General features: G+C 29.9%; 1 long non-coding RNA gene across 1 annotated transcript; it reads left to right on the top strand.

Annotated features, from left to right (window-relative positions):
- The first annotated feature begins 5,289 nt into the window (after window positions 1-5,289).
- On the top strand, window positions 5,290-7,270 carry LOC133176345 (uncharacterized). The gene is made up of 4 exons (XR_009719443.1): window positions 5,290-5,376; window positions 5,529-5,642; window positions 6,411-6,541; window positions 6,807-7,270. It is a non-coding gene; the product is annotated as an uncharacterized LOC133176345 (long non-coding RNA).
- Window positions 7,271-9,485: the final 2,215 nt, after the last annotated feature.

The following is a 9,485-nucleotide window of genomic DNA, read 5'->3' as shown; positions in this document are numbered from 1 at the left end:
GTTTTTCAGATTGTAGAGCATATAACTAATTTTTTTCTCATTGAAATTGGAACTTTTTTTCAGGTTTAAGACAGTAACTGTATTTTCTCATTAAAAATGGAACTACTTTGAATAAATTGTGTGTTTTGTTTTTCAGGTTCAAAACAGTAATTAATAAGTGTATTTTTCATTGAAATTGGAACTAATTTAAATACATTGTTTTGTTTTGTTGTTGTTTTTTTTTCAGGTTAAAGACATGTAGTAACTGTATTTTTTCATTTGAAATTGGAAATAACTTGCATAGATTTTCTCAGTTCTGTTTTTCAGGTTTAAAGAAGTAATTGTATCAGTTTTTTGTCATTATTGAAGTTGGAACTAATTTGAATTAATTGTGTGTTATGTTTTTCATGTTTAAGAAGTATAATTACTAACTGTATGTATTTTCTCATTGAAAGTGGAAATAATTTGCACAGATTTTGTGTTTTGTTTTTCAGGTTACAGACAGTAACTATTGTCTTATTGAACTTGGAACTACTTTGAATAAATAGTGGATTTTTTTTTTTTTGGTTTTGTTTTGTTTTTTCAGGTTCAAGAAGTTACTAATTGTATGTATTTCTCATTGAAATTGGAACTAATAGATTGTGTCTTTTGTTTTTCAGGTGAAAGACAATATATATATCCATTTTCTTGCATTAAAATTGAAACTTATTGGAATAGATCATGTGTTTGTTTGTTTGGTTTTTTTTTTCAGGTTATAAACAGTAACTGTATTTTCTCATTGAAATTGGAACTAATCTGCATATATTGTTTTTTGTTTTCAGTTTAAAGACAGTAACTAATGTATTTTTTTTTATTGAAGATACAACTTATTTGTAGATGATTGTCTGTCTGTCTGACTGTTCGCTTCAGGTCCCATTAATACAATTTGCAGATATTAAAGCAAACCTATAAATGGGTTGTTTATACTGCAGATATTTCAGCAAACCTATAAATGCTTTTTTTATATAATGCACACTTCAGAAGCTGCATATTGAGAGGTATACCTTTCAGGCTTATCATTGACTATTGTTTAGGATTAAACTGTCTTTAGTTTCATCTGACAAAAAGATTGAGAATTAAAAATTATTTTGATAACCAAACTTGACCTGGTATATTTTAATGATTATTATGAATGTAAGAATTAGCATTGGGATGCACACATTGAATCAAAATTAACAATTAATGTAGTATTGTACACGACATTTCTGTGATATATATGGGATTATTGGAATTTATTGTAGTATTGTACACATGACATTTCTGTGATATATCTGGGATTATGGGAATTTATTGTAGTATTGTACACATGACATTTCTGTGATATATCTGGGATTATGGGAATTTATTGTAGCATTGTACACTTGGCATTTTTATGATATATCTGGGATTATGGGAATTTATTGTAGTATTGTACACATGACATTTCTATGATATAACTGGGATTATGGGAATTTATTGTAGTATTGTACACATGGCATTTCTGTGATATATCTGGGATTATAGGAATTTATTGTGGTATTATACATATGGAATTTTCTATGATACATCTGGGATTATGGGAATTTATTGTAGTACATGTATTTTACACATGACATTTCTTTGATATATCTTGGATTATGTGAATTTATTGAACAGTAGTATTGTACACATGACAATTCTATGATATATCTGGGGTTATGGGAATTTATTGTAGTATTGTACACATGGCATTTATTGTAGTATTGTACACATAACAATATTCTATGATATATCTGGGGTTATGGGAATTTATTGTAGTATTGTACACATGACAATATTCTATGATATATCTGGGGTTATGGGAATTTATTGTAGTATTGTACACATGACAATATTCTATGATATATCTGGGGTATGGGAATTTGATGTAGTATTGTACACATGGAATTTGTTGTAGTATTGTACACATGACAATATTCTATGATATATCTAGGGTTATGGGAATTTATTGTAGTATTGTACACATGACAATATTCTATGATATATCTGGGGTAATGGGAATTTGATGTAGTATTGTACACATGGAATTTGTTGTAGTATTGTACACATGACAATATTCTATGATATATCTGGGGTAATGGGAATTTGATGTAGTATTGTACACATGGAATTTATTGTAGTATTGTACACATGACAATATTCTATGATATATCTGGGGTTATGGGAATTTATTGTAGTATTGTACACATGACATTTTCTATGATATATCTGGGGTTATGGGAATTTATTGTAGTATTGTACAGATGACATTTTCTATGATATATCAGGGGTTATTGGAATTTATTGTAATATCAGACCTGGAAACCCTTCCACTTTTGGCATAATTCTTCTGCTTTCTAAAACTAAAATAAGTTGTTATGCCATGACAATCAATTTTATGCATTTAAAATTTTTATGCTGAAAAAATGCATTATTTAATATTTTTTGGTTGGTCAGTTATGATTATTGCTTCCTTTGTATCATACTTTAACAGTACCATAAGCTCAAGAAGTATTTAACACAATTTATTGAATATCTTCTCGCTCAATTTAATGCTAGTAGGTTGTAATTAAATGTAAACTGTAATTTGCAATGACTTAATGAATGTTAGAATGTCGTCGTTTTACAACAAATGAAGTTAATGTTAATAATGAATGATTTAAAACGTTTTTACTCTCTTCATTCTATGATATTTAGCAGGCAGAATTGTTTAGATGAGATAGAAATGCAATGAGATGACAAAATTGTAAAATTTGAAGAATTACGCTTTTGCCTCTGAAATTCCACCAAAATTAAGCTTTAGACTTCATTTCTGCAATGAAAAGGGTAGGCAGGTCTGTTGTGTTGTACACAACATTTTCTGTAATATCATCTGGGGTTATGGGAATTTGTTGTATTATTGATCACATGACAATATTCTATGATATATCTGGGGTAATGGGAATTTATTGTAGTATTGTACACATGACAATATTCTATGATATATCTGGGGTTATGGGAATTTATTGTAGTATTGTACACATGACAATATTCTATGATATATCTGGGGTAATGGGAATTTATTGTAGTATTGTACACATGACAGTATTCTATGATATATCTGGGGTTATGGGAATTTATTTTAGTATTGTACACATGACGATGTTCTATGATATATCTGGGGTAATGGGAATTTATTGTAGTATTGTACACATGACAGTATTCTATGATATATCTGGGGTTATGGGAATTTATTTTAGTATTGTACATGTGATGTTTTCTATGATATATCTGGTGTTATGGGACTTTATTAGATTGTACATAAGTTATTATCTGTAATTTATCTTGGGGTTTTGGAATTTATTGTAGTATTGTACACATGACTGTCCCATCTATGGTTTATTTGAAGTAATTGGAATTTCTTGTAGAATTGCCACATGACAATTTCTTTGGGATTATGGAAATTTATTGTAGCATTGTATTTATGACATTTTCTCTGATTGATCTGAAGTTATAGGAATTTGGCATGATATTGTACAAACATTTTCTGAGAATTATATGGGGTGTGTAATGAAAATGCCATGGAGTGGAGAAATTCTAGATGCTCTTGAAAGTTAATTGTTGGCCATGGAACTGTAAATGCTGACCTCTGTCTAAGCAAGGAAACTGTTAAGGTCACAATGAGTTTGGAATTGTGTGGATATACATGTTCAGTTCACTTTTTATCTGAGACCCAACAGAATACTGTACAAGAAGAGGCAAAGGAAACGGACTGAAGACATGAAGGCGCTGAAGACAAGAAGCGATACCAGTTTTTGTATAAATACAGAAGCCAGTGCAGGTATGTTATTTACAAATTTGTTAATTAAGAAAGCTCTGAATACTTCTTACTGAAGAGTTTTGATTCTAAGGAAGTTATGCAGTTGGAATGATCTGCCCTGTTTTGTAAAATGGAATAAACAGAAACAATTTTCAGTAAATGACACAATATAAAAATGACTACTTGTATCCATAATATATTGGACCAAGATAAAGATCTTTTTTTTATAAAAAAAACGTGTATATTTCCTTAATAAATTAGTAAACATCAGTGATTTTTGTTCCATAATACTTTTTTGGATATTTTACCTGGAGAAATACGGCAAGCACCTTTTGTCAAAGCTGAAGAAGATAAAAATCTACATTTTTATAATTGTATGATATAATTATTGATTTTCTTAATAGTGATCAGAAAACATTTTCATACATGTTTATAAGAGCTTTCTTAAAAAGATCTATTTAACCATGATTTTGTGGGAATAAATGATGTACGTATTAATATCCTGTTGTACAATGTAATTAAATTATGCCAGAAGAATGACAAGTAGATGTCTCTTACAGCCAAGATCGACACTGATGGTAATCCCCATCTAATGAACATCCTGCTAACTTGACCTTAAATTTACCACCATTCATACCAGAAGTTTGAAATCAATGGAGAGGAGAGTGGCTATGGAGAAATATGCTGAGGAAAACATGAAGAAAGAAAACATGACGGCCTTAGTGAAAGAAATGATATTGTAAGCAAAATTATGATTTATAGAAAATACCTCTTACGAGGTAATTAATTTAAATGTAGTCTGTAGTTCAAAAATATTTTGTGAACCCTATTTTAGCAAGATGATTTTTTGATGCATGTATTCTTGCAAAGTGAAATTTTAACAAAATTAGTTAATGATTTACAAATTCATCCTTTCTGAATTAAATATATATATGAGAGTAAAATATTCACTAACAGAATTCTTTCATAAGTACACAAAAATAAAGTTATTGAAAAAAAAGGTGATTTAAAGTATAGATGTAAATACTGTAACCCAACTATTATTCATGTTATATCTTTTATTCGTGACTCGTTAGTTTCAAATCGATCTGCGACGATTAATTTTTGCAAATGAGGAATTATTCTATACAAATACAAAGCAAAATAAATGGTTCGCGGTGATTAATATTCACGAGTTAAAGTAGGTTGTGAAATTCGCAAATATTTCTTGCACGCGAATAATAGTTGGTTTACAGTAATTAACATACAGTACATTTATAATTATAAGACAATTTTTTTATTTTAGGGCTATTTCACAGAAGAGGAGGGAAGAATTCAAGAAGTTTTTCGGGATTTAGAGTTAGCTAAAATTTAAGATGGATTTTTTGGTAAATTTAAAATTTAACTTTTTATCATATTAAAAAATTATTTAAAGATGAAGGAGCAGCATTTATCAGTAATGCTAACTTCTGTTATGTTTCTCTTCAGAGATGTGATAATTATAGACTGGTAGAATTTATCTGCTGTGAAATTGACCAGGATGTATTTGACTGCCTTGATCAACTGTCCATATAATCATTATGGTAAATATCAAAATTCAATTTTAGCCATCAGAACACTTGCCAAATAATGCCAATTTTTAATCCTAGCTAAAATTTCTGCTTTTGCATGTAGTAATGCGTATTCATGAATGCTTAATATTCACGAGAATATAATTATTTTAATATTTAATTAGTTCTGGAGGGTCCAAACTCGAACCTAACATTCTTGAGGTACTACAAGCCTTAGGAGAGAAGCCATTTGCCAAAAAATGTCCAAAATACATTTGAAGTGATGATCATCATCAACGGTAATTTTTTTATTTTAAAGATTACTACGTACTGTATTGTTAAAAAATGCGTAGAACGCAGGTATGGATTCTGGCAGAGGTGCTTCATACGCTTGGCCCCTCTAAAACAAAAAAATAAGAGATAATTTTCATTGTCTTACATTGATGCAAGACAGTCATTTATGATATTGATATAAAGTCATTTATGTGCTAAAATAAGATTCTACAAATTGTGAACTATCAGGAGCTTGGGGGGGGGGGGGGGGGGCTTTTCCCCAAACCTCCAACTGGACCCTGCCTCTCTGGGACCTCAGCAGAACCAATGCCCCTTGCCATTTTAAAGCACCTTCTCTGGGAAAGCAAAATCCTGGATCCACACCTGAAATGCACTTGTGTGAAAGATTTTCTAATTTAAATTTTGATATAGTTCTGGAAAGCTAGGCTTTACTCATGATGTCTGTCATTACAGAGTTTGAGCTATGTTTTATTAATTTTTTTCTTTCGCGAACAAACAGTCTAACTTTTATTATTGTAGGATAATAAAGTTCTTGTGAATAAAAAGGGATTAATAGTTCTAGTCTTGAAAAATTTACTTCTTCTATTCAATTAAAGTTATTGAAATAAAGTCAGTTAATAATCAACATGAATTATTATTACATTTACACATTTAAATGATTCTCTTCTAGAAGGTTTATTCCAGAATTGGCATAGATCAATGAATAATATTGAAAATAACCTTTAAATCATTTTAAAAATTTTTTAACGTATTTGGTTCTTTTATTATTTCAGGCTTTGGGTGAAGGTTGTCTGTAATTGCCAAGTCAACATTTACCAAGCCAATATCTGGTGCCTCTCGCAAGCTGAAGAATATATAGAAAAACCAACATTCATCACATTTGATCTTGCAGCTACCAGACTTGGTAAGTTGTTCAACTAAGATCCTAGTTTTGGCAAAAGTGGTTGTTTCTATCATTATCTATCATTAACTTTGTCTAAAAACTTGTATGTTAAATATCACAGTAAAAAATGAAAATAAAAGGGGGGGGGGGGTATTTCTATAGACTAAGAACATTATTTTAGGCAAAATTGGGTTGTTTCTATTATTATTATCTGCATTAATACCCTTAATACTTGTACTTTATATATCATGGTAAAAAAATATAATTTAATATTGTATTTCTATAGTGTTGGACAAGGAGCCTTGCCCTGTATTACTCGAACTGGAGCGGTGGAGGTAGAGTCCGGGGATATTTTCACTATCTGTGTTCTTCCCAGAATTCCTATATGACCTGGAGGTAGACTCGGGAGATATCAAAATTTCACTGTCGTGTTCTTCCAAGAATTCCCTTAGAGTCTGGAGCAGAGCAAACCACCAGAATAGTCTGCAATGGAACCTTAGTTTTTGCTCATGGATAATTTTGACAACTTTATTGTATTATTGTACAGACGGCATTTTCTAGGGTTAAGGAAATTCAGTGTAGCATTGTACTGACATTTTTATGAATTATCTTCGGTTACGAAAATTTAATTTTGTATTGTTTACTTGATATTTTCTAGGATTTATCTGGAGATATAGAAATTAATGCATTATTGTATATACTTTATATGATTTATTTGGGCTATTTTAATTATTCAACAGTATAACTCTCTCTGTGGTAAGTTATGTGTAAGTTATTTTTCTTTGAATTGTCTTGAATTAATATGAATTTTATACAGTATTGTATACTTTATTATTTCTATGATATACCTGGGGTCATTGAGATTATGGGAATTTATTGTAGTATTGTATACTTTATATGATATTTCGGGGTTATTTGGGATGATGGGAATTTATTGCAGTATTGTATACCTAATAGTTTTTATGATGTATGTGGAATTAAGTGGGATTATAGGGATTTCATGGAGCATTGTATTCTTTATAGTTTTTATGATATATTGGGGGTTAATGGGGTTATGGGAATTTCACTTAGTAATGTACACTTTATAGTTTCTTAGATATATCGGGGGTTATTGGGGGTATTAGAATTTCATGTTGTTTTGTATTTATAGTTTCTATGATTTATTTGGGGTTGAGGGGATTAGGGAATTTCATGTAGTATTGTGTACTTTATAGTTTCTGTAATATATCGGGGGTAATTAGGGTTATGAGAATATCATGTAGTATTGTATACTTTATAGTTTCTATGATTTATTCGGGGTTAATGGGGTTAGGGAATTTCATGTATTATTGTGTACTTTATAGTTTCTGTAATTTATAGGGGGTAATTAGGGTTACGAGAATTTAGTGTAGTAGTGTATACTTTATAGTTTCTATGATTTATTCGGGGTTAATGGGGTTAGGGAATTTCATGTAGTATTGTATACTTTATAGTTTCTGTAGTATATAGGGGGTAATTAGGGTTACAAGAATTTAGTGTAGTAGTGTATACTTTATAGTTTCTATGATTTATTCGGGGTTAATGGGGTTAGGGAATTTCATGTAGTATTTTGAACTTTATAGTTTCTGTAATATATGGGGGTAATTAGGGTTACGAGAATTTAGTGTAGTAGTGTATACTTTATAGTTTCTATGATTTATTCGGGGTTAATGGGGTTAGGGAATTTCATGTAGTATTGTATACTTTATAGTTTCTGTAATATATAGGGGGTAATTAGGGTTACAAGAATTTAGTGTAGTGGTGTATACTTTATAGTTTCTATGATTTATTCGGGGTTAATGGGGTTAGGGAATTTCATGTAATATTGTATACTTTATAGTTTCTGTGATATATTGGGGGTTATTGGGGTTATGGGAATTTATGTAGCATTGAAAAGTTAATAGTTTCTATCATTTATATTATCTTTGGTTATAGGGATTTGTGTGGTTCTCATGCAGTATTGTATACTGTATAGTTTCAGAATAATAGAGTATTGAATACTTGTCTTTTTTTTTTTTTTTTTTTTTTTTTTTTTTTTTTACAAATTTTGTCTTTTTTAATCAATGAGTTATCTAGCATTCTTGGAATTAATTATTGTAGTATTGTGCATTATTATTAGTATTATGTCATTATTTTTTTTGGATTTTTGGAATTTAATGTAGTACAGGTGTATTGTTTTGTATACATTACATGTGTAGGGTTTATCTGGGGTTTATGGGCATTTAAAGTTAAGTATTTTACACATCACATTAAACTATGGGATTTTGTTGTAGCATCACACACATGGCATATTTCTGTAATATATCTAGGTTATAAAAATTTATTGTAGTATTACACACATATAACATTTTCTCTGATTTATCGGGGGAGGGGGGTGGGGCATAGATTTATTGTTTAACTGTACATGTGACAATTTCCATAATTGATCTGAAGCTATAATTATAAGGTTATGGGAATTAATGGCCATATTACACACATTACACTTTCTCTGATTTATCTCGGGTTATGGGGTTTAGTTATAGTTTTGAACACAGGATATTTATTGATTTAGGGTTTTGGGAATTTAATAAATTATTTTACACCTGACATTTTCTATGAATTAATTATGGGGTAATGGAATTTAAATGTAGTATTATACATATGGTTATAAGAATTTAATGTTATATTGTACATATCATGACATTTTCTATGATTGACCTTGGGATATGTAAATTTTTTGTTGTATTGTATGCTTGTTAATTTTATAAAGTATCTGTGCTTTTGTAAATTTAATTTTGTATTGTAGACTTGAATTTTTTTTTAATGATTTTGTCTGGGGTTATACAGGAATTTATTGTAGTACTGCACACTTCATATCATCTCGGCCTTTCAACTGCAGCTAGGGTTCGATGTTAAGAACGATATCTCATTACCGGAGCTTGTTTAGAGCAGTTTCGGGGATCTAATT

This window comes from Saccostrea echinata, unplaced genomic scaffold (genome assembly GCF_033153115.1).
Source record: "Saccostrea echinata isolate AGI-Se365-2 ecotype Australia unplaced genomic scaffold, CSIRO_AGI_Sech_v1 ptg000073l, whole genome shotgun sequence".
Taxonomy (NCBI): domain Eukaryota; kingdom Metazoa; phylum Mollusca; class Bivalvia; order Ostreida; family Ostreidae; genus Saccostrea; species Saccostrea echinata.
This window is presented reverse-complemented; position numbering and strand designations above follow the sequence as displayed.